This window comes from Cryptotermes secundus, unplaced genomic scaffold (assembly GCF_002891405.2).
Source record: "Cryptotermes secundus unplaced genomic scaffold, Csec_1.0 scaffold39, whole genome shotgun sequence".
Classification (NCBI taxonomy): Eukaryota; Metazoa; Arthropoda; class Insecta; order Blattodea; family Kalotermitidae; genus Cryptotermes; species Cryptotermes secundus.
Window position 1 is genome coordinate 654,714 of NW_019723904.1, and position 25,325 is coordinate 680,038.

General features: G+C 42.1%; 1 protein-coding gene across 5 annotated transcripts in view; it reads right to left on the reverse strand.

Moving 5' to 3' along the window:
- LOC111861906 (NFX1-type zinc finger-containing protein 1) overlaps nt 1–11,754 on the reverse strand; it is an 80,432-nt gene extending 68,678 nt beyond the window's left edge. For all 5 annotated transcript variants that reach the window (XR_002842351.2, XM_023846853.2, XM_033750494.1 and 2 more), the window contains exon 1: nt 11,653–11,754. The gene's annotated coding sequence lies outside the window, so the exon portion shown is untranslated. The remainder of the gene's footprint in view (nt 1–11,652) is intronic.
- Between the last annotated feature and the right edge of the window lie 13,571 nt (nt 11,755–25,325).

Below are 25,325 nucleotides of genomic sequence, written 5' to 3' on the forward strand. Positions count from 1 at the left end.
GCGTGCTCAACTAGCACTTAAACAAATACAATATAGAAAGAAAAACGTGGCCGAACTATACACAATAAACAATAGCCACGGAAATATTTGAACAAATAAGATTCTCCTTTCCCTTTACAAATGCCATGAGATGAAAGATACATACATAATGAAACCAAACAGGGACAGAAGAACGCGCTAACGTCAATTTTAACTGAGATACGTGAGCGCGGGCCTTAAATCTTCCCAACTCGTCAACCTAACGTACAGAAACTGGGGTGGTGAACTCTGCAATACGAAAAGGCCCCCTATATCTTGGGCTTAATTTAGCTGACAATTTCCGTTCCGCCTTGCTAACGGGAAAGTTACGGAGCCAAACTAGGTCTCCGGTACGAAATGGAACGGGTTTACGGGTAATATCATATTTAGTTCTCACAACCTCGTGTGCTAGACGTAAATTTCGCCGTGCCGCGTCCCAACGTTCGCGTCACAGTGGTCAGGTAACAGGTCTTTAAGGGACCACAAATTCGACAACGGAGAGTTGGATGTGAAAGTAAACATCAGGCTAGAAGGTGAGGCTTTGTGCGAATCATGCCGCGCTGAGCTGAAAGCAAACTGGAGCCATGACAAGTTTTCATCCCACCGCGAATGGTCACGATGGTGGTAGGCAATCAAAGCCGCGCGAAGATTCCTATTAAAACGCTCAGCATGAGAAGGTTGAGGATAATACGGCGTAGTGGTCACGTGACGAATGCCTCGGGCAAAACACATCCGCCGAAACTCGCGTGATGTGAACTGAGCCGCATTATCAGAGACCAAAACCTCCGGAACACCAAACACTGCAAAAATAGAATGCAACGCCCGTGTTGTCGTTGCAGTAGACGCTTCCCTCACGGGGAAAATCCAACTAAACTTGGTGAAAGCGTCAACGCAGACAAGGGCATACGTGTTCCCTGCTCTCGACCGAGGAAATTTGCCAACGAAATCAATAAACAACTTTTCCATGGGGCGAGTAGCTACGTCCGAGGACAACATGCCGTAATGCGTATTCAGCGCGGGCTTACTAAGCCCACAGAGTCTACAAGCTCTGACTCGAGAAGCAATGTCAGAATCCATGCCCTTCCAAATAAAGGACTGGCGGATTTTGTGAATAGTCTTACGCACACCTAAATGACCGCCGAGAGGAGACTCGTGAAAATAGCCGTAGAGAGAGGGTACAAGAACCTGTGGAACTACTATCTTAGGCTGCCGGTCATAACGCGCCTTGCAGTGAAGGACACCCTTCTTTAACGAATAACCGGGAACTTCTTCTGAACCCAGCCGCTCTATAATGGCATTTAATTCTGGATCAGAGCGCTGATGAATACCGATATCTTCGAATAGGATAGGAAACTCAAGAAGAACCGGTGCAACTACAAGTTCAGCTTGGTCATCATACATGCGTGACAGGGCATCGGCAATAACATTCTGTGTGCCACGAATGTGGTGAGCCTGAAACTTAAATGATGACAGTCGTATGACCCAACGACCTATTCTTCCTAATTGACGTGGATGTGAGAGGCACCACGTAAGAGCTTGATTGTCAGTCTCTAAATCAAACTCGACGTGTTCCAGATATGGGCGAAATTTTTCCAGACCAAAAAGCACGGCAAGACATTCTAACTCATACGCCGAAAACTTCCTCTCCTGTAGAGACAACGTCCGGGAAGCGAACGCTATTGGTTGGCGTTCCCCCTCATACTCCTGCAATAGAACTGCAGCAACCGCAAGGGAACTGGCATCAGTCTGTAGGATAAACCTACGAGAGAAATCGGCCATGCGTAGAACCGGAGGATTGGTGATAGCAAGTTTCAAATCCTGAAACGCCTGTTGCTGTTCCAACCCCCAAACAAATGGAGTATCCTTCTTACGAAGGAGATTAAGAGGGGCGGCGCGTTCGGCAAAGTGTGGAATGAACTTATGAAAAAAATTTACCATTCCTATAAATCGCGCGATTCCTTTAACATCACGCGGAGGTGGGAAATCCCTAATAGACTTCGTCCTATCAGGGTCCACAGAGACACCTGAAGGGGCAATGATGTGATCCAGGAATGATAACTGAGTAGTGGCAAATTGAACCTTACTAGGATTTACGGTCAATCCGACCTTGCGCAGCTTGGTAAAGACTTCACGCAAGTGGTGGAGATGCTCGTCAAAAGAATCACTATAGATCACCAAGTCATCCAAATAATGGAAGACATATTTAAATTTGATGTCAGAGAACACTTGATCCAACAAGCGCGTAAGAACTTGAGCGCCTGTTGCTATGCCAAAGGGAACCCTAGTATACTCATACAAGTTCCAGTCAGTCGCGAACGCCGTGAGGGGCTTCGATCGCTCGGTCAATGGAATTTGATGGTAAGCAGAGTTGAGATCCAGCGAAGTAAACACTTTAGCTGACTTGAACCAATGGAAGCAGGAATGAACATCTGGCAAGGGAACTGACTCAATCTTAATCTTCTTGTTGAGTGCGCGGTAATCAACCACAGGACGAAATTCGCCCTCGCCTTTTGGTACTAGGAATATAGGGCTAGAATATGCAGATGTGGAGGGACGGATAATGCCTTGTTCCTACATACGCTGAATATGCTGGCGCAACACTTTCATCTTCGGAGGCATAAGCCTATAAGGGGCGAGCTTGACCGGAGACTGGTCAAGCAACTCGATGTCATATTCCAAGAGAGTGGTAAGACCTAGTTTAGGAGTTAACACATCGGTAAATTGATTAATCAGCTGTGAAAGAGAGTCCGACAATGGGGGAGCGAGATGGGACAAATCTGGACCAGTTTCCACAGATGTGCAAATTCTGGGCACATGCGAATCAACTTGACGCCGAATCAACGGCAACTTATTAGCCGGGTCAAATTTAAAGTAAGCAAAACCTTCACAAATGTCCATTAGTAAGCCAGTCTTACCCAAGAAATCGGATCCCAAAATAACTGGGTAAGCTAAATTCTCCACTACGTAGAACACAACTTTCCACGTGTATCTGTCTATCCTGACTTTACACGTAACAGCAGTGTAAACCGGAAATGACTGCCTAGCCGCAGTAACACAATTTACTTTAACAGAAGTTACCTGAACAAACGGGACGGCTTGTTTAAGCCTTTCATAAGCAGAACCCGACATCAGGCTACGAACTGCACCGGAATCTAACAAAGCCGGTAACAGGCCAAAACCTAATTCAACATGCAGAGTAGGCAACGGATGGGGAATAACTCCTTTTATTCCCATCATGTGGTTATGCACACTACGGGAATTAATGCTCGCGAAAGGACCGTTACGTACAGGCGCGCGAGACGTATCTCGTGTTAGTCAAGAATCGGGGGGATGCCCCCAAGACGTAAATGTAAGAGTAGATTGTAGATTCGTAGGACAGTCCCGACGAGTATGTCCTGGTTTCTTACAACGAAAACAGACTACTGAGGCAGCGCGAGATACGGGATTGCCAGAACGAACCGATCGAGTAGAGTTGGACGCTACAGAGTGTGTGTGGGAGTTCATTACCTACATTATAACCCTTACTCTCAACATTATCAGCATACACGCACATATTATCCAAATCGGCATAACTATGCGGCTTGTCACTGAACACTAAACAGCTCCTCTGATATGGATGCAATCCATCGAGAATATTGCGGACCACAGCGGACTGATCGATATCCTGACGAAGAACGGCGGCTATCTCTTTAATGTCTGCAACATAGACAGCGAGCGGCTCATTCTTCCTTTGCCGTCGGTGATAGTCCGCGTTCAACAATGGCAACATTGTACGGGGCGGAATAAAGAAAGCTAATACGTGTTCGTGAAAAGCATCAAGCGTATCACCAGAATGTATAGCGGCCAATATCTTGGATGCCAAAGGACCCTTAGTAAACCCATATTGAATTTGCAATATCTGCGCCGTAGAAATACGGAACGCAGGTGCCATAAGTCGCAAACGTACTAAAGCTCGTAGGAACTCAATAAGCTCGGATACAATGAGTCCGTCAGTAACATGAAGACTTTCGAGCATTTTGTGTACAGGATTAGGCAAGTTCGCAAAACGGAGAGAACCTCCCAAAGTACTCGAATCGTAATTAACCACCGGAGGTACCCCCTGGCTAGGGGATAGTGGCTGCTCCTGAGAAGGTAAACACGTACCAGGAGTGAGATTAGAGGCAGTCAAATGCGTTCCGCTCTTAAGTTCCGCCCTATTAAAGTCGGACGGAGCGGCACCCTGAACCTTAAGAAAGGAAACAGCAGCAGGCTGATCCCCTGAAGGGTGACTCTTCTGCAAGAAATCTACCTGCACAATCATATACTGCATATATTGGTGTACTTCTTCTTGGAAATTTATGGTGTCAGCCCGCACATCTGGTGCGAGTTTGCTCAAATGCAATAGATGACGTAGCCGGGTACTGACATGTCGCAACCAATGGAGGTAACGAGGAAAATCGAGACCAATGGAAGAACAGTCTGTGTTCTCCACCAAATTCTTAATCTGCCGAAAACGATCATGGCAAAATGTTACCACTTTATTAGGGGCCAGAAAGATATCAGAATTAGTACACGCGTCAAGGTTTTCTTCTACTTCGCGTGACTTACGGAAAATAGATCGCAAATCCGCAACATTTAAACCTTCCGTATTTGTACCACGGACCTCCAACTCATACGCTAACTCATCCTTATGCAAAAATTCGGGTACGATAAGTTTGTGGTTCCATAATGCTGCTAACGAAACAGACACGACAAAAATTATGGTAACAAGAGAGTTACAACCAGGTCAACAAGTCCCATATAGCCTACCCAAGTGCCCTACACAAACAACACGAACCACCATAGCACGGCAACCCACGCTAGGACTGCGTGCAAACACACTACGAATTCTAACCAGACTCTCAGAGGAAATTACGTTGACCACATCGCCACGCTAACAATGCGTACTACAAAAGCAACCAACCACCATAACAAGCGACTACGGCCGTCTAAACCACAGTTCCGTCCCACCCTGTTTTCACTCAACCAAACCACGGACGTGGACCAAACCATGGACATGGACCCAATCACGAGAACCTAACCACACTCTGCTACCACTTTTTTGGGGCGTAGGTCCCCTTCAGAGGATCCTTCAGGGTGCGTATGGGTTCTCGTAATCACAGGACAGGGCGAGCAGGAGAGGACAAAGAAATCAGCAAGGCGGAAATACCCAAACAGAAATAACCAAATCAAATATTAACAAAGAATAAATATAATATATTAATAAAGAAAGAATACAAACATGGTGTAAATACCTGTATCAGAATGATTGCAGAGTTCGCTGTTCTAAGATTGAATACCACGTAGAGAAATCAATTTGGACGGTCGAGGATGACCTCGACCGGTGGTCCGAAAAGAGAACAACCTACTCCTTCAATGGTTGGGAAGCCAAGAGCCCTTAGCTCCACTCGTTAGGCCGCTAATTCGGCTCAGGAGGGGAAGGAGAGAGGGGGACAGTAGAGACAGTAGAGGGGAGAAATGCGCACACAGACCACGGACATGAGCCGGCGTCACAGCACACAGTTCCCTGGTCGTTATCCGCCAATCTGTATGGATCGGTATGGATGAGCTGATTGAGGCGCTGTTCATTGTGAGGACTGGCAGCTGAGCAAGGACGACCAGGGCGCGGTTTGTCCTGCACTTCACTTTCGCCACTGTTGAAACACACTACCCACCCCTCACTGTGCTGACATCCACTGTATCATCTCTGTACACCTTTAGCAAGCGTCGATGGATGTTAATGGGTGCAATTTGTTCGGCAGTGAGAAATTCAAAAACACATCTCTGTTTCATACGCACTTCTATGTCAGACGCCATTTTGGTAGATTGCTCTGCTGTCGCTATCTGTCGCACGACAACCAAAATAACAGTACATTGGCGGGAAGGTTCAACCTTTACTACAACACCACCAACATCCAGCTCAGACGTTACAGATTAACACAAAATAATAGGAGGCATTATAATATGGGGCGCCCTTCGTACTAGCAACATGTAAGCGCGCTTCCACTAGCGGCGTTTAAATGCCCAAACGAAGAAATCGGGGTACTTTGGCTATGACAACCATACTCATCAGTGTATCGATCGGTGCACTTCGCACGTTAAAAGTTAAGCTTTAAGAACTGAAAACTTAACTGGCCTTCACATATATGTATATAACACAGCCCTGTAAATTCAATATTGTCGAGGCCTGTGGGTTAAAACACCACTCGGTCCATATTTTCACATATACAGTGTTTTTAATAAACTTGACGTGTTCACTGCTCTGCGCTTTACCGCGACCGGTGCACCGCTGGCTGCGAGCGCATGAAAATTTTGCCGATAACATTAGGAATGAAGGCAAGTTTTTACCTTTGTTCACAGATTATAGGAGCTGTTGAAAATGCTGTCCCTCTACACGAAGACATTCCTCGCATGGGCGGAAGAGGTTTTGATTTACCTTCTTAAGATGCTCTGCAGGAATATTTTAAATTTCCTTACGAATATTTTCTTTAAGCTCTTCTTCCATTCGGGGTTACTGTTGTAAACTTTGAACTTCAAACAACCCCAGAAGAAAAAATCGACAAGGATCAAGACCGGGTGAACGTGCTGGCAACTGCTGATAATTGTCCCCAAAGTCATCGGACAAAGCCAGCATAGACATACGTGCAGTGTGGGCAGTAGCTGATCCTTGCTTAATCCAGCCATACAGGCTTTCTCCTTCTCTTAACTCTGAAAGAACTGCCCGAGAATGGCCTGTACATATCTTTCACAATTAATTGTTTCGTTAGAAAAAAAAACACAGGTCCAACAATCCTTCTTGCACTTACATCACACCAGACACCAACTTTCACTGGATGGAGAGGGGCTTCGTGGGTTTGATCTGAATTCTGTGAACTCCAGTAGCGATTATTTTGTGTATTTATGTATCCCTGCTAGTCAAACCACGTTTCATCACAAAAGAATGTCAATTGCGGAACGATCTCAGCTTCGACGATAGACTGTAGAAACGAACAGCAAAAACGAACCCTGCTAGCAGAATCGCGTAGACTACGGTTCTGTTACATGGTCTAAGCTTCAGGAACTGTGTTGCCGTTCCTGCACTAAATTTCAACACTCTGACCTAGACGTTTCAATGATTTTCTGTGTATGTTCAAGTCTGGCCTTTGTCATCTAACTTCTCCTCAGTAAGCACTCGACGCCTATGTTTTGTTTTCTTGTCTATTAAGAGTCCCGCTGTTCTAAGTTTATTCGCCAAATTATGAATTGTTGTCTGCTGGGAACTTCTTCATCACGAAATTTTCGCCGACACTTTCCAGCAGATCTGCATTTCACATAGGTGTCATACAGAAACACACGTTGCTCTGAAGTATAGTGAATCATGTCATGCCACACTGCTGACTAACTCTTAACTGGGAAAAAAAAACGCTCATGGCGCTGATAACTACTGCCTACTGCAGATGGATCATAAACAAACTACTGCCTACTGCCGATGGATCATAAACAAACTCCCATGCATGAACCGCACTGCCCGCCGTTGTAGCCGGAAAGCTTCCATAGGCACTCTGTCGCCACGGATTGGGGTAAAGGTGGCCGCAGCCGATCGCCATGGAGGGTTTAAGTCGAACACAGCTGCTCGCAGTGAACCGACTTTTAGCGACTCCTGAGAAGCAGTCGATGGCGTAACATCACCTTTGTAGTTGTTTTGGGCGCCACCCAGTCGGGAACATGATACTATTACCTGGGCCGTTAAGTGGACCTTGGCTTCAACGAAGGCGGTCACACAAAATTCACGAACAACTTCAACACATACGCTTTATTTTACATTGAAGAATGACATCGTTGTTATACTTGTACTGACGACTACATACAGTCCTCTGCGCCTCCTTTGAGGAACTACGCGATCACGCGTCCTAACAGTTCAAGTACCAGGCTACCAGGCTTTGTCTGTCTTTGAACAAAGAATTGCGTTACCATCCTACTGCCGCTAGGCATGACATCATACAGTAACAGGCTTTCTTCATTGGGCATCATACATCCATGACATCTTATATTGCGTGATAATGTACGCAGTTCCTTCAAATTCATACTTTAAGTATATGAATTATAAGTTATACTATACAATAAATTAAATTTATACTGTATATATATAAATTGGGCAAAGTATATTACTAAAAGGAGTAATCTGTTACACCGTGTAACGTAATACTGTGTAGAGGTCTACAAATAAATTATTTTCCTTCATTCCAAACGTTATCGGCCGTCAAGCAAGCTGAGTCATCAGCAAAATTCGCGGTCTGCGATGCACTGGTTGCAGTGAAGCGCATAGCCGTGAACGTCTTAAAGTTTTAAAAATATCCCTGTATATACGATATGTTTCAACCACATGGGGCCAAGGTAGTCCAACACATCCTGATAAAAACCACAAACCACGGTGGTGAAAGAGACGAATCCATACCAACAGTACTTAGATTTCCTTGATGACGGACAGTCTCCAGTTCAAATCCGAATTTTAAATGTTTCTGTTTTTACAGATTATTACTAAAATGGGATAACATGTGACAATCTGAAACTCTACTGGTGAACTACTGAACAGTTCATTTTACTTTTTCATGGCAAAACAATGAGACGTGACAGACAGCCTCAACAAATAGTAACAATAATGACAGACTATGGACACTACAGCACTTCTGTCCTACTGAATTTGAGTTACGATGCCTCTTCTGAACATTTTGCTTATGGTACATTTCAAGGGGGGGGGCTTTCTAGCATTACATTCCCAGGAAGAATTGAATAGAAATATAAATTACAACAAGCACGCGCGCGCACACAGTGAAACGTCTCTAATTCGGAATTCCCCATAACTTGGACATTTGTTTTTTGTCACGCATTACGACCCTGATGATCACACTGCAACTACTTAACTACGTTTTTAAGGCCGTGCCATAGCTCAAGCGGTCAGCCGCTACCTTCCCACCGCGGCGGCCCGGGTTCGATCCCAGGTCTGGTCAAGTGGGATTTGTGGTGGACAAAGTGGTGCTGGGGCAGGTCTTCTCCGAGTATTTCGGTTTTCCCTGCCAATCTTCATTCCACCAATTGCTCCACAATCACCCTCACCTGTCATCTGGGGCTGGTAGAATAGGCCAAAAGTGGCCGCAGTACAAGGGACTTGGTCCCACCCCACTAACAATAAATAAAAAACTATGTTTTTATAACACTTCAAAACTTCGATTTTTTACATTTTACAAGTAAATTTATTTCATGATATGCACTCGAAGCTTCAAAATAAAGTTGTAGTGTCTAAAAACACATGTGAAATCTATTTTACAACTTCCCTGACCATATTTTCAGTTAACACTTATATAATAATATAATAATTTTGACTAGGGTTCAGTCCCAATTAGTCCGAACTAGTGCGGTGTGTGCACGTGTATGTGTATGCAGTGCCTAACTTCAGCAAAATTTAGCACAGAGACTTTACTCACACATACAGGAAATAAGATGTATCATCAGTACTGATGGCTTGTCACACCAGTCTAGAAAACAATCCTTGCCAAATGCATAGTTTATATCCAACTTCCTCACATATTTATTGTATGCAGATTTAGGAAAAATGACTTTATAATCACTTAAAACTCTTCTTGAGGCAGATAAAATCTTAAATGCATACAGCTAAGACATTAAAAAGTACTCAAGTCTGTTCTTTGTAACACTAAAATTGCTGACGATAAGGTACACGTATACTGGCAGATAAGGATTAAATTTATAAAATCATGTGTGACGTGTTCTGAGATGCAGAAAATTTTCATTTCATATTGAGTAAGGAAGATTCCTCACAGCAATGGGAGGAATCCATTACTGTTTGTACCTATTTCTAAAAAAAGAGTGACAAAACTTTCTGCAACAATTCCTTCACCAAGTACATTACACAAGTGAATCCAACATTCTCATCTCAGGACAAACTGATGAAATTACTGAAGATTATCAGTCGAGATTCCACCATAAGAGTTAAAGACTGCTGATCAAATATTGTGCATTTATCAGATAGTGCAGAAAATAGGCGTGTACTATGTGAATCATCAGTTAATCTTCGATTTCAAAACTAAGTGACTCAGCTGCAAAGTAGAATATAGCATTCTTGAATTTGTTACATTCACAAAATTAGTGATGACTGATGTGTTTAAATTAATTCTAAGGCAATGTTCTGATAGGATACACTGTCTAACATACCTCACATTTAGAATGGTCTGAACAGATAAAATAATTTACCATCTTTTACTGATTATGGGGGAGCTATGTTCCTGTTTCAGCACCACAATAAAGAGCAAAAACCATAATATGATGGTTAATAGATTATTACAAAGATGTAGCAAAATTAAAACACTTGGGAATGACACAAATAAATCAAAATTTCATTTGTGGAGTAGTTATGAGGCCATTAAATTGAGTGCAAATTATGAAGGGTTGCATAATGGAATTCTGTCCAGCTTTCTGTTACTGCCTCTTTTTGTCTAAATATTCTTCCATTTCCTGTTCTCAGATCTCCTCAGTGTATGGTCTTGGCTTAATGTGGGGGCCAGGTTTCAGACCCATACAAAACCATATGTAAAACTGCAGCCTTATATATTTTAATAAAACATGTTTTTTTTAATGCTAGTGGGGTGGGACTAAGTCCCTTGTACTGTGGCCACTTCTGGCCTATTGTACCAGCCCCCGATGATAGGTGAGGGTGATTGTGGAGCAATCGGTGGAATGAAGATTGGCAGGGGAAACCGAAGTACTCGGAAAAACCTGCCCCAGCGCCAATTTGTCCACCACAAATCCCAATTGACCAGACCTAGGATCGAACCCGGACCGCCGCGGTGGGAAGCCAGCGACTAACCGCTTGAGCTATGGTGCGGCCTAATAGAACATGTTACTGTCTATACGTAAATAATGTAACAAGGGGCATGTATAACAAATTCAAAGGGCTGCTCTTGTAACGAAACGCATAGGAGCTGCTGCTCAAATGTAACCCCATATCTAGAAAGATTCCAGATCGTGGTTGCTATTCAAGGAGTGGCACAGTTGTGTATATACATATTTTTCATTTCTTCAAGGAAAACTACAGCTCCGAAGCACAGTACAGCATCTAATCGAAACCACATTTTGCAAATTTCGTTTGGCAAGTGATAACAATTTGAAACTTCAACTCTCCGATTCCTGCTTCGGGCCGCCCCCTCCGCCCCTAAAGGGTGGCACCCGTGTGTTGAGTCACGCTGATGGTAGGAAGAAATCGAAATTCAGTATGTGGGTGAATTAAATGGGTCAAATGGATCAGACTTCAGTACAGAATAGTTCGAGACCAAGCTCAGGGGCAAGCCATCTTCGCGTCAGCAACTCTAACCTTTAACGGGCCTGGTCTCCTTCCTCTATATGTAAAATGGTATCAACTGGATAACTATTCTTAACCATACCAACAGCATATACAGAAATTTCGGCTATTAAAACACCTTCGCCTAACTTCACAAACGCACTTCCCATTGTCCGTGCGTAACTTCGTCGATGTATCAAAAACTCAAACTTCAAAAGCTTTTGCCACTTCTTGTTATTCGAACGCTACATATTTCAGTCTAAATAGCCATCAGATGTACAACTTACCAAAACACACATACTGCTCTCCACAACTCCGGGGCCTTTCGTCGATATCAACTCACAACACCCACCTTCTACGGTTGCACTCCCTCTACTAAGGCTACTAACCGGACTGAACCGGACTCAACGAGGTACCAACGTACCAACATTGATCACGTCTTCTGCATCTACCACGTGATATAGCTCTTTTGGATCGTTTGGGATTCCCAGCGAATGTCGAGTGGCATTAGTTATCAAAGGTGGATTCACACCTTGCAAACTTGCGTTGCGTTCATGTCGAATACAGAAAGACTGCTGTCCTTCACTAATTGTTGTTATGCGTGAAAGCTCGCAAGGCATATGAAAGGAGTGAAGACTGAAATGAAAGGTGAATTTCTCATGTACCTGTAAGATTGGAATTAATCGTCACCGTAACTATGAACTGCCTTGTGGGATGTGACGCAGTGTTGTGTAGTAAGTAGCTACCAACGTTTCGAAGTGACGTGATTTCACCATCTTCACGGTAGAAGAGTTGGATGCAACTAAGGCATTATGACAAACAAGAATCTGACATTTGGGCCTTCGTGCAACTGCGGCACTGCTCCCCGTTTAATCCAGCCTTGGTTACGCCTCAATTTTCTATTTCTGCTGTTTTCATAGAGTACAATAATTACGAATGAGGAGGGAAGCACAAATGTGGAAGCTGTCAATTTCTTACAAAACAGGTTAATTTATTTGGTAACGACCCTTTGTATTCTTTATTTGTTAATTACACATTGGGTTCTACTGCAACAGTGTCACTGAATTACCTGCTGCAGCTTGTTTCATTAATTTTACGTGATTAACTTTAATCACCGAAGAAAGTGACACGTTTCTGTGGCCAGTCATTGGAATGATAACTGCGACGCTTAACAGTCTTTCCAGTGTGTACCTCATCTTAGTATCTGCAGGTGAATCATCATCCATATCAGTACTTTAACGGGCCAGGACACACCAAGGAAACTGGCAACCGCAACGCAACCGCAGTTTCCGAGAATTGTTATCAACCTGCGTTGAACACATGTTGCTGAATGGAGCAGTGCAAATTCAGGAAACGACAATGCAACTCGCGGAAACACTGAGAAGAGGACGAACATAGTAGAATTACAAGTCTGTGTTGGTGGACATGGATTTAATCAACCCCCCTTCCCCCCTCGTGGTGCGTGGATCAGGGATTAGTAAGGTAGTCATGGATTGCCAAACTACTTTCGAAATCAGAAGAACGCTGGGAGGGTACTCAGATTTTGTGAAAAATCCATTCCCAAAACAAGTGTGATTTCATGAACTTTTTATCTTAACAGGCATATGCTATGAAAGCAGAGCTGAAAGTAAGAGTGATTGCCATGGATTTAGCTCCACAGGTCGTCATTTCGAGGTAACTTTTCCATTTTCTAAAGACGTTATGACTGTCCTTCCCAATGATAATTGTTAAGTACTGTGAGAACCTCCCACATTAAACCAAACGTTGCAGCAACAACACTCATTTGTGCAATCATCGCTAGGAATCACTCACTGCTATGCAACGACTCAAGGTATCCATGGAAGCAGTTCAGTACAACGCAATAACAGACTAGTAGAACCAAATGTTCTCTGCACGGTCAGAACGAAACTACATACTTAAAGCATGGGCTGTCCAGGAAAAGCCACTACCGTTCAAGTGACTAGACTGCTGTTGTAGCAGGAGCCACTAATGATAGCGCATGATCTGCTGTACTGAACCTGGACTGACAGAGGCCTTATATATGTTTTGTATTTTATTTTTTTCCTGTGGCGCTACAGCCCCAATTTTGGGTCTAGGCCTACCTCCATGAAACTCTCCGTTTCACTTCGGTTTACTAGATCTTACACATACGGTAGGATTCCTTGGGCGAGTGATCAGCTCGTCGCAAGGCCTCTATCTGTAGACAAACACGGAAAAACGCACACAAACATCCCTGCCCTGAGTGGGATTCGAACCCACGATCCCGGCTTCCGAGCGAGCGAAGACAGTGCATGCCTTAGACCGCTCGGGTACCGTGACCGGCATATGTTGTGTATACATACATTTAATAACATGTAAAATACAAACTGTACATACTAACAACAGATTAATACTGCTGAATGTGACCCAGGCAAACGACAGACCCGTCCTCTCGCCAGAGAAAGCGCCCCACATCAACAAATCCACAACTGTCTGGCAGTAATAAAAAACTCATTTTAAGACCCAGGCTAGTGCTTTAATCCAAGACATACTGGCCGACTGAGCGTCGGTCGTGACATAAGACTCTACTCGAAGAGCTATCCAGGCAATCCCATGTGGAGAGGGGTTCGAATACCTCCACCATAGCCCTGCGAGATCTGAGATCAGCGTCAGCTTCAAGTGGGGTAGTTAGTTAGTTATTGGAGAGGGTGGGTTTTCCCCATGCACTTAGACCTGTATTGGTCCATTGTGCTTTCCTCTATGATTTCTACCAGTCTCTATATCCTACCGGTACTGGTGCTTACCATCAGTCCCGCCCAGCCAGCGAGACCGGCTCTACTAGCTGAGAGGTATCTATAATGCTTCCCCCATCTACCAGAGGTATTAGAGACTGCTGTTGGGCGGGAAACGTCCGTAATTTGGCTCAGTGACCTCCTTTGGAGATATGAGGTTCTTTTACGTGCCGTAAAGCTACGACACGGGACCCACGGCTTAAAGTCCCTCCCGGAGGACTTGTTCCCTGAATTTTTCCGCCTTTAAAAATTCGACGACCTCCGTCGGGTATTTGAACCCGCGTACTACGAGTCATGAGGTGGGAACGTTATCTCTAGACTACGGAGGCCGCTTTCAAGTGGAGTAACATACGAGTACTTCTGTGGCGTTTTGTGATGACGATAAAGTGTGTTGCTATGTGTAGTCACAACACACAGTGCATATCAGGGTTTGTGATGGAATTATTTCAAAACACACATGAGAGATACTGTGACATGCTCTTAACCCTCGGTACCTGTAACAGGCTTTTATTGATGCACTGGAATATGCGTTACATCGCTCTGGTCATTTTGATGGCTGGTGCAGTGTCTCCGTGAGACTGAAAAAGTGGGACTACCCAAGTGGAGAGGCGTCGAAGTACCTCCGTGGCACTCAATTACATTCGTACCATTATCCATTGAGATCGCAACTGTTTCCAGATGATCGCCCTCTAATGATGTAAATTTGAGAATGGCTGCGGCATCGACACACTGCAGATATGTTCTTTTCAGATAATATTCTGTGGACAGACGAAGCATGTTGTACGCCGGAGGGTGTGTTCAATGTCCGCAACAGTCAATCCCGGGCACGGGATAATCTGCATGCTATCCATAAATGTGGGCATCAAGTCCGCTTCAGCGTCAGCATATGGGCTGGAATTAATGGAGACACTGTCTTGGGTACCTATCTCCTACCTGCCAGGCTGACTATTCAACAGTATCGTGATTTTCTGGAAATTATAATACCAAGCTGTTTCTACCCGTGAGGCAGAGCTTGTGGTTTCGGCACAGTGGAGCTCCAGTGCACTATGAGAAAGATGTCCGGCAGTGGTTGAACGCAACAAATCCAGGAAGGCGGAAGCGAGGGCCGCGTCATAGCTCAAGCGGTTAGTCGCTGGCTTCCCACAGCGGCGGCCTGGGTTCGATACCGGGTCTGGTAAAGTGGGATTTGTGGTGGACAGAGTGGCGCTGGAGCAGGTTTTCTCCGAGTACTCTGGTTTCCCCTGCCAATCTTCATTCCACCAATTGCTCCACAATCGTCCGCACCTATCATCTGGGGCTGGTACAATAGGCCAGAAGTGGCTGCAGTACAAGTGACTTAGTCCCACCCCACTAGCAATAGAAAAAAAATACCTCACTGGTATAGTTGTATGTACCATGCATGTTCACTAAACACCTCGTCTTGATTGTGCAGCCTGACTGTCCAAGTACACATTGCTGCATTCACATGGGATATAGCACATGCCTAGGAGAGCCTATGGTGTAACCGATAACATCTTTTTAGTAATATACTTCACCCAATTTATATATATATATACAGAGTGTTTCACGACTTTAGGGCATAACTACAGGAGGTGATTTCCTAGGCCTTTGTGATCAAAAAAGTCCATATAAACATGTGTCCGATTTTGGACGGTTACGGAGTTATGAGCGTTTTAAACTCAGAATAGAAGGTAACGATTACTGACAATAAACGGAACAAAATAATAAACCAGCATAATACACGATACATTTAAAGTGTGAATGTAAAGTTAACTTCGTGAAAATTACCTTCAATTTGAATTTATTGGTGCTTAAAGCTGATTTTCGAAAATGCCACCGCCGGCCGCAACACAGGCTACCGCTCGGTTGTGAACCGCGCCGGACATACCAACCCACCCCTTCCTTAGGCACTTCTCAAGTGTCGAGATAACGAGAACGCTCTGTCTGTAGCTGGCTAAAAATAGCGACCCGTCAGCTGACAGACGCGGTTCATAGGAGGGCGTGTACGGGAATGAAAAAACGGCCATAACTCCGTAACCGTCCAAAATCGGACACATGTTTATATGAACTTTTTTGATCACAAAGACCTAGGAAATCACCTCCTGCAGTTATGCCCTAAAGTCGTGAAACACCCTGTATACATATTTAATTTCTTTTATATAACTTGTAATTTACATACTTAAAGTATGAATTTGACGGAACTGCGTACATTATCACGCAATATAATATGCCCAATGTATGACCAATGAAGAAAGCCTGTTACTGTATGATGTCATGCCAAGCGGCAGGAGGGTGGTAACGTAATTCTTTGTTCAAAGACAGACAAAGCCTGGTAGCCTGGTACTTGAACTGTTAGGACGCGTGATCGCGTAGTTCCTCAAAGGAGGCGCAGAGGACTGTATGTAGTCGTCAGTACAAGTATAACAACGATGTCATTCTTCAATGTAAAATAAAGCGTATGTGTTGAAGTTGTTCGTGAATTTTGTGTGACCGCCTTCGTTGAAGCCAAGGTCCACTTAACGGCCCGGGTAATAGTATCATGTTCCCGACTGGGTGGCGCCCCAAACAACTGCAAAGGTGAGGCTACGTCATCGACTGCTTCTCAGGAGTCGCTAAAAGGCGATTCGCAGCGAGCAGCTGTGTCCGACTTAAACCCTTCACCCTATCCGTGGCGACAGTGCACATACAGAAACTAAACTGCTACAAGTGGCGACCAATGCGAGGCCGAAGTCTTCGCAACAACAAGGGGTAACAAACCAGCAGAGCGACAAACACCGAACTCAACACTGTAAGGAACAGCGAAAAGGTTAGTAACACCCCACTTAAAATGGCGAGTCTTTCGCTGGAAAATAAAGTGTGAAGTGAAACGAAGTGTATAAAACCAGGCGAAATAAGTGATCCTTCGGCGATTCAACCGACTACTGTGCCAGAACATGTTCAAGACAAACATGAGGATCTCAAAAACTTTCTAGCTAATATTATGGCAGCGTTCAAAGACGATATAGATTCAAAATTTCAGGAAAACAACGCCAAAATGAAGGAGAATATGACTGTACTTCGACAAGATAATGCTAAACTTCAACAGAACATGGAAACTGACAATGTTAAACTTCAGTAAAGTAATACTAAGTTTTACGAAGACTTAAAATCAGAAAATGCTAAAATTTGGGAAAGTATAGAATCAGTAATAGCAGAGATACGACAAGACAATGTTAAATTGTTGGAAAGTATTGAGTCTTATAGTGCTAATCTTCAGGAGGGCATTAATTCTAGCTATGCTAAATCTTATGAGAAAATTGAGCCTAACAGTGAAGATTTGCGGGTTAAAACTGACTTGCGTGATGAAAAACCAAAGGAAAATTTAGACATTAGATTTAATCATCTTCAAGAGGAAGTAAAAGATGAGGTTATACCAGAAATAGGAAAACTTAAAAACGTACAGAATGAGAAAGAAATCTACGAGGAACCAGAATCTCATGAGCAAATGCCAACAAATACTGTAAACAGGTTAATTAGTTTGGATTCAGAGAAATGTTACACTAAAAATACAGAAAAAGAAACCTCAGACAAAGGTTTAAGGCGATGAGGGGGAGAGGTGAGCTGATTCGATCTGAAGAAGAAAAATATTTCGAGAAGCAGTTCGAAGTGATCAATTTGGAAAACAGTGAATTAGAAATTGAGAATTCACAAGGAAACCCATGATTGTGCTGCTCTGCTTGACCCTCAAACCGCCACTCCTAGTAAGAGTGATAATACAGGATTTGAAAATTCATGTATTCTTTTTTTAGGAATACTTGTAGCAAACGTAAAACTGTCAGTGAACGCTGAAACAGCAACCTGTTGCCATTGCTGAATTGAACAGTTCCAACGGTTCATCACTTTTCACTGACAAGATTTCAGAGGAAAATTCAGGAAACAGGCGAAAAAGACGTAAACTAGATGAATCTAGGAAATTTTGGTGAGTACCTTAGATGTACCATCTGACGGTAAATCGAAAATTTGTTGTTGGAAAATCAAGTCGTCCACGACTTAAAAGTCGTTTTCGACAAGCGGAAGACGAAAGTCTATGATAAAGAGCATTCACAATGTGGCGATAACTTTTTGCAACATAGTTCCAAATCGAATAGAAAGACAGACGGTCCTAGCAGAAGTTGACGATAGTAGAAATTAGAAAACTAAGTTCTAGCAATAGTACAAATCGAATGTTTCCTAATGTTGAAGATCACAACGCCTCAGGTCTTACCTTTCCCAGTGAAACTAATATTAGTAACCAGCTAGTCCAACTGAATTAGATGACTGTTTTGAAGAGTTTAATACAATGGAGCAACTTGTTGTATGTACACGTATATGAGGATAAACTGGATAAGAGCCCACAGATAGAAATTACGTTCAGTGATAAATGTAAAGCCATAGCTGTTCTTGAGACAAAGAGTGAAGTAAATTTGTTGTTTGAAAGGGTTTATGTAAAAATGATAGACAGGTATTGACGTTCTTACGTTACCTCTTGGAGGAGTAGTTTTGATAACAGCTTTTGGTAAGCGTTGTAATAAAGTTAGAATACAGGCCATAGTCGAATTCAATATAGGTGAAAGTAAATTTGAAGGAGTATTCGCGGTTTCATCACAGCTTACTAATTATGTTATTCTAGGATGTCAGTTCCTAGAGGAATGTACGGTTCTGTAGCTGCCAGCCCGATAACGGAAAGCATAAACAAGCTAGCGAGCTTGCAAAATGATGACGTAATGTCTGATAAGAGTCACGTAAGGTGAGCCGCAAATCCTACGAAGAGTTCACAAGGTAACAAATCCATCCTTGGAATGGAGGATAAAAATGGTTGTGAGAGAGACGAAGTAATTACCTCTGCAGTTACCTTCCAGGCGTGACGGACGATTGTAGTCGCAATGTTTTAGTCGTTAGTAACGACGTGCCGATGTGTGAACATAGCTCAGAGTGTAGCTACTATGATTCCTATCCACAACGTGTGCCGCATCCGAGATCTTTACAAGAAGCTGATCTAGCTCATCTGGTCAATGAGAATTCCAATCTTGCATTACAGAAGAAAGAACTTCTCCGCGTGCTTGTTAAATACATAGATAATATGACCTCCCGACCGGGGAAATGTAAACTGTTTAGTTACAAGTTTCAGGTAGAAACCAACTGCCCAGTAGGGGGATATAGCAGACCTATCCATTTCGCTTTAAGGCCAGCTGTTAAATCACAAATAGATCAGATGATAAAAGTCTGATATTATGGAAATTGGAAACTCATCTTTCTTGAACCTTTTAATGATGGTACAACGAGACGGCAAGAAGCCCAGGATTTGTGTAGACGCACGCAAAATTTATCCGTACACCAACCCCGATTACGAACGTACGCCACTCCTGCAAGAATGGCTACAAAGATTTAGTGGACCTAACTACATGACCTCACTGGATTTGAGCTCCGCTTATTTACAAGTAGAACTTCACGAAGACTCCAGGAAATATACAGCTTTCCTTTTTAGTTCTACCGTGTACCAGTTTAAGAGGGTTCCTTACGGTTTCAAGAACACTATCTGCTTTCATAAGGGGCTCTTACGTTAGCGTTGAGAAGCGATACTGAGGCTTTTGTGGTTTTTTACCTGGACGACATTCTGGTTCACTTTCGTACTTTCGAGGAACATACGAAACACTTTGATATTGTGAACCATAGATTGGCTAAAGCAGGATTCACATTAAATGCCATGAAATTCCGCTTTTGTCGAGAGGTGGAGTTCCTGGGTCATTGTATCAATAAGACCGGAGTTTCAGCAGATCCCGAAAGGATGCTGGCCATTTTAAATTATCCAGCGCCCAAAAACTGCAAACAGCTTTGGCAGTTTCTGGGAACTTGTAACTACCATAGCCGTTTCATTATCGGCTATGCGAATTATGTCGCCCCACCCCGCCTTCCGCTTTTAAAACAAGGGGATAAGTGGGAATGGACGGGAGAAAAACAGGAAGCTTTCCTGAAGCAACGAGAGTGTTTTGCCCGTAGCGTTCAACTCATCCACTCACGCGACGATTGGCCTTAGCCATTTACACGGATGCCAGTAATCTGGGGATCACTTCAATTCTGACCCAGAAAAACAGTTCGGATGAGATACAGATAGTATCCACCGCTTCGAGAGTCCTAACTCCCAAGGAGCAGCGTTATTCAACCTGTGAGCAAGAACTGGTGGCCCTGGTATATGCATTTCAGAAATTCAGAATATACGTGGTAGGTCACCCAACTACCGTATATTCGAGAACAAAGCTTTGTCGTTTCTGAAGAAATGCAAATCTACTTCTGCTCGGGTAACCCGCTGGATAATGCAACTCCAGGAATACGATCCGACAATACAATATATCAGTGGCACCAGTCATTTCTTTGCCGACATTTCGAGTAGAAACCCTATTGGTTTAGACAGTAGAAGCATGGAACAATTAAAGAAACGACGAGAGTTTTTGGTGGCTAAAATCGACCTTGGGGTTAATAAATTCCTGTTCAAAGAAATAAAGACTTGTTGACACATCAAGTGTCAGACCCTTTACTTGCTACATTCCGCGAGAATTGCGAGAGAGCTCCCTCTAGATATAAAATAAACACATGATTCGGGATCAAGTTCTGTTCTGCAAGAACGACAGAACACACCCTTACTGGAGACCAGTGCTCCATAGAAATTTTAGAGTATAGGTTGATAGAATATGTACTCACAATGCTGGGGCATCAAGGTACCGACAAGTGTGGGGTTCAAATCTCACAAACTTCCTTACTTACTCATGGATCTGAGCCCTTCTGGAGGAGCCGCCAATTCTGCAGCTACTCAAGAATTTCCCAGCATTTTATGGAACCCGAAGGTTCATTACTGTGTTGACAAGAGCCCTCCATTGGTCCCTATTCTGAGCCAGATCAATCCAACCCATAGCGTCCCATCCTAGCTCTCTAAGTTTCATCTTAATATTGTCCACTCACCTACTCCTTGGTCTTCCCAGTGGTCTCCTTCCTTCTGGCTTTCCCACCAATATCCTATACGCATTCCTCAGGCTGCGCCATAGCTCAAGCGGTTAGTCGCTGGCTTCCCACTGCAGCAGCCTGGGTTCGATCCCGGGTCTGGTCAAGTGGGATTTGTGGTGGACAAAGTGGCGCTGGGGCAGGTTTTCTCCGAGTACTTCGGTTTCCCCTGCCAAACTTCATTCCACCAATTGCTCAACAGTCACCCTCACCTATCATCTGTGGCTGGTACAATAATACAAACCATTCTCTAGTACAAACCTCACAACAGAGGATTCAATATCAAATGAACACAATGTGTTGGCTCCCTGTTACCGAAATTGAAATAGAGAGGGTAATAAGATAAACCATCTGCAGGCTTTCATGAAATTCCAGAATATTTAGCTAAGAGATGCTCAAATTACATAAAGAAACCTTTAGTACATATTTTCAGTGCCTCTTTAAAATCGGGGGTCTTTCCAGATAAGATGAAAATAGCTAAAGTAAGACCACTGTATAAAAAAGGGGAAAGACAGGAAGTTTGTAACTACAGGCCAATATCAGTTTTGCCGGTTTTCTCCAAAATACTAGAAAAATTGGTGTATAACAGGTTGATAGCCTTTGTAACAAAATATACCATATTAACAGAAGTGCAAAGTGGATTTAGGAAAAACAAATTGATGGAAACAGCTTCCCAGACCTTCATTGAGAGTATACAGGAGGCGATGGATAGACGGTTACATGTTATAGAAATATTTTTTGACTTGAAAAAGGCATATGATGTGATAGACCACAATGTATTACTAGATAAATTAAATTACTATGGGATCAGAGGGGTTACTAATTTATGTTTTAAATCTTTTCTCACCAAGTACAATTTGTTGAAATAAATCACCTGAATAAAAAATCCAAAATACATATATATATCACCCTTGAGAGAAACAATACATGGGATACCACAGGGGTCAATTCTGGGACCACTACTGTTTGTTCTGTATGTAAATGATCTCCCATTAAATGTACAAGGTGTGGAAATGGTATTGTTTGCAGATGATATTAAAGTACTTGTTATTGATAGGATAAAGATGTAGCGCAATAGAAAATAAATAAAATCGTGAAACAGCTTGAAACATGGTTTCAGGTAAATAACCTTTCAATAAATATTAAAAGAACAGTTGCTATGTCATTCCATCTTAGAAAAATAGGTTTGAAGTTAGGCCGCAAATACTCTATAATAACTTGGAAATTGCTTACTCATCGGAACTGAGATTTTTAGGTATAGATATTATAGAAAACCTTAAATGGAATACCCACATTCAGTCATTATATTCAAAACTTAGTAAAATATCCTATATAATTAAATCACTAAGAGGAGTTTTGAGTCCAAATATGTTAAAAAGCCTTTTATTTTGGAAAGTTTCAATCGTTATTGAGATATGGATAATATTTTGGGGGGCAAAGGTGATAGTATAAAGGTTTGTATTTAAAATGCAGAAGAGGGGGCTGTGAATAATTAGTGGACTTGGTAAACAAGAGTCATGCAGGCAAATTTTTAAAGATCATGGCATCCTCACGGTCACTTCTTTGTATATCTCAGAGGTGTTATGTTACATAAAAAGCACAAAGCAGATTTGATCCAAAATATAAATATTCATAGTTATAATACAAGAATAAACAAGGATTTTCATGTTCAATTCTGCAGGAACTACAGTATTTAAAAAAAAAGGTGTGGTAAATATGGGGATAGAATTGTTTAGTAAGGTGCCAAACAAAATAAAAAAAACTTGGTGGGTTTTTCCGCTTTTAAAAAAGACTTAACATCCTTTTTACTGAAACATTCTTTTTATACGATAAATGAATTTGTTAGTAAGTAAGTAAAGCTATCCCTGTAACAGGCCGTGAAGGCCCACAGGGTTGTGAGACGTTGAAGGTCCCACATCATCTACACGATCGGCTCAAAGATGGTGGTAAGGTTGTCAGCCTTATGCACCGGCTGCACTTTACTCCCCAGGAAAATTATTTAATTAATTCCTGGTACTCATTTCTGTTAGATGCTGAGTGAACCCCAGGGCCATAGTGCAGCTGGAAGGATTAGGTCAATTGAAAAAATCCAATGACTTCATCGGGACTTGGAACCCGAGACCTTCTGGCTTGTAGCATAGCCCCTCAACCAACTACGCTACCGCATGCCCCCTAAATGAATTTGTTAGTTTTAATAAAAAAATGGATGATGCAAGTACTTCTGTTTGGATGTCATAGCCATTCATGTGTTGTATATAGTAGTTTGTGTATTTTTTCTAAATGTTGTATTTATTATATACACTTGGTTGTCGACTTACCACCGACTTCCATTCTGACTGATGGGTCGTAAGTCGTTCTGGTTGTATATTGGCCATATATTTATTAACATTATTTTTTAACCTTTCTAATCTGTTTATCATCTTTATAATTTATTTTTAAAAACTTTTACATTTTAATCATCGTTTATTTTTCATTTTTTTGTGGTCGTAAGTCGACCAAGTGTATTGCTTATGATTGTAACAAATGTTGGTAGTATGCTTGTAACTTTGTAGATTTATTTTGTTAACTTGTATTGCCAAATGACTTGCTCCTTGTCGAAGTGTCACTGTGTAGCAAAAACGAATGAAAATAAATACAAATACAAATTGTGCCTGGGTTTCTTTATGTTATAAACCCAGTAGCTGTTGGTCAGAATTAAAGTATTTCCTATGTTTCTCATACACATTGGAGAGGTAATTGGTTCTAGACAGATATGAGTATGTAGTCAGCTTCAAGCTCTCTACATAAAAGAAAATCTTTGGAAACATCACACTTTATCCAGGACTTCAAGAATTTACTGCTATTCCATTTCTAGGTATGTATGGAACTTTTGATAATAAAAAGGACTAATTGCAGGACACTGGTTTTCACACTTTACTATGTTTGAGTTCATAATTTCAATCTTGAACTTTTTAATTTTTCCAAACAACACTTGAAAGGTGGATACTGTTAGTGTTTTCATGTGTTCTCTGCATTCAAAACAGAATCTTAAATATTCAAAATTATATTCTCAAAACAATGCAACGTAAGAAATATGCAAATGACAGGTACTAGATTTCATTGAGATCTATAGTTTTTACTAGATATTTTTCTTGATTGGATGTGTATGTAATAAAGTATAAGAATAAATGTATTATTGCCTTTCATAAAGGGGTCTCCTATTTTATCAACAAGAATGAAAATGAAGTTCACATGCCAATGTTCGATACAATCCTCACACACTAAATTTCATCAGTATCTATAAAAGGTTTGGGAAATGAGACGTGTGGACACATGTCCACAATATTCCACAAGAGACTTTCTTTATACATAAATATACAGAACACCTAAAAACCCTAGTTAGAGAGTAGGTTATATCTAGAACAAAGCATTCACAATGAGGATTCCTTGGATCATTGGGTTTACTTTCTTCCTTGCACTAAAATTTAAATTGCCCCAAAGTCTGTGATTATGACAGTGCCTTTTATTCTGAATGCAACTATTTACACAATTTTCAAAAGTTGTTTATTAGCAATAATGTTCCAATATACAAATTTACAAGGGATACAAAGTAGTGCTTATAAAATATTAGTAATCTTGCAAGTCAAAAAAGCAGCTTGTAACATCATCAATAATATTCACTGAAATGTTGGATGGTAGGTGCAGAATAGAATACTTCTGTGATCTCTCGTGTGTGATTAAAGTACTAATTTAAACTGTAGTTATATGGTCTTTTATAGCTTGTAGAAACAGGAAACAACTGTAGCGGTTAAAAATGATCCACAACAAGGTGACATAAACTTGATATAGTGAGGAAACAGGGAATGCTGAAAAACACTTACTGAATTAAGTCTGTTTAAACAACATATTTGTACCAGGTGCCAACAGTCAAATATATGTAAATGGAACACACACTACTTATATGCATTAATGTAGGTGTGTCACAGAGATGCAGCCTTGATAAGGAAAGAATTTTGTGATAAATTCACTCAGAATTTGACACGCCTCTCAATAATCCTAATGTTAAATTATGCTCCCTGCATCTTTACACAAAGAACCATTTACTTGGTTCAGCCCTTGACAGCCCTACATAAATGGAACATAACCTAAAAAACAAATTACATTTGTAACCAGCAGGATACAACATAATGTGATATATT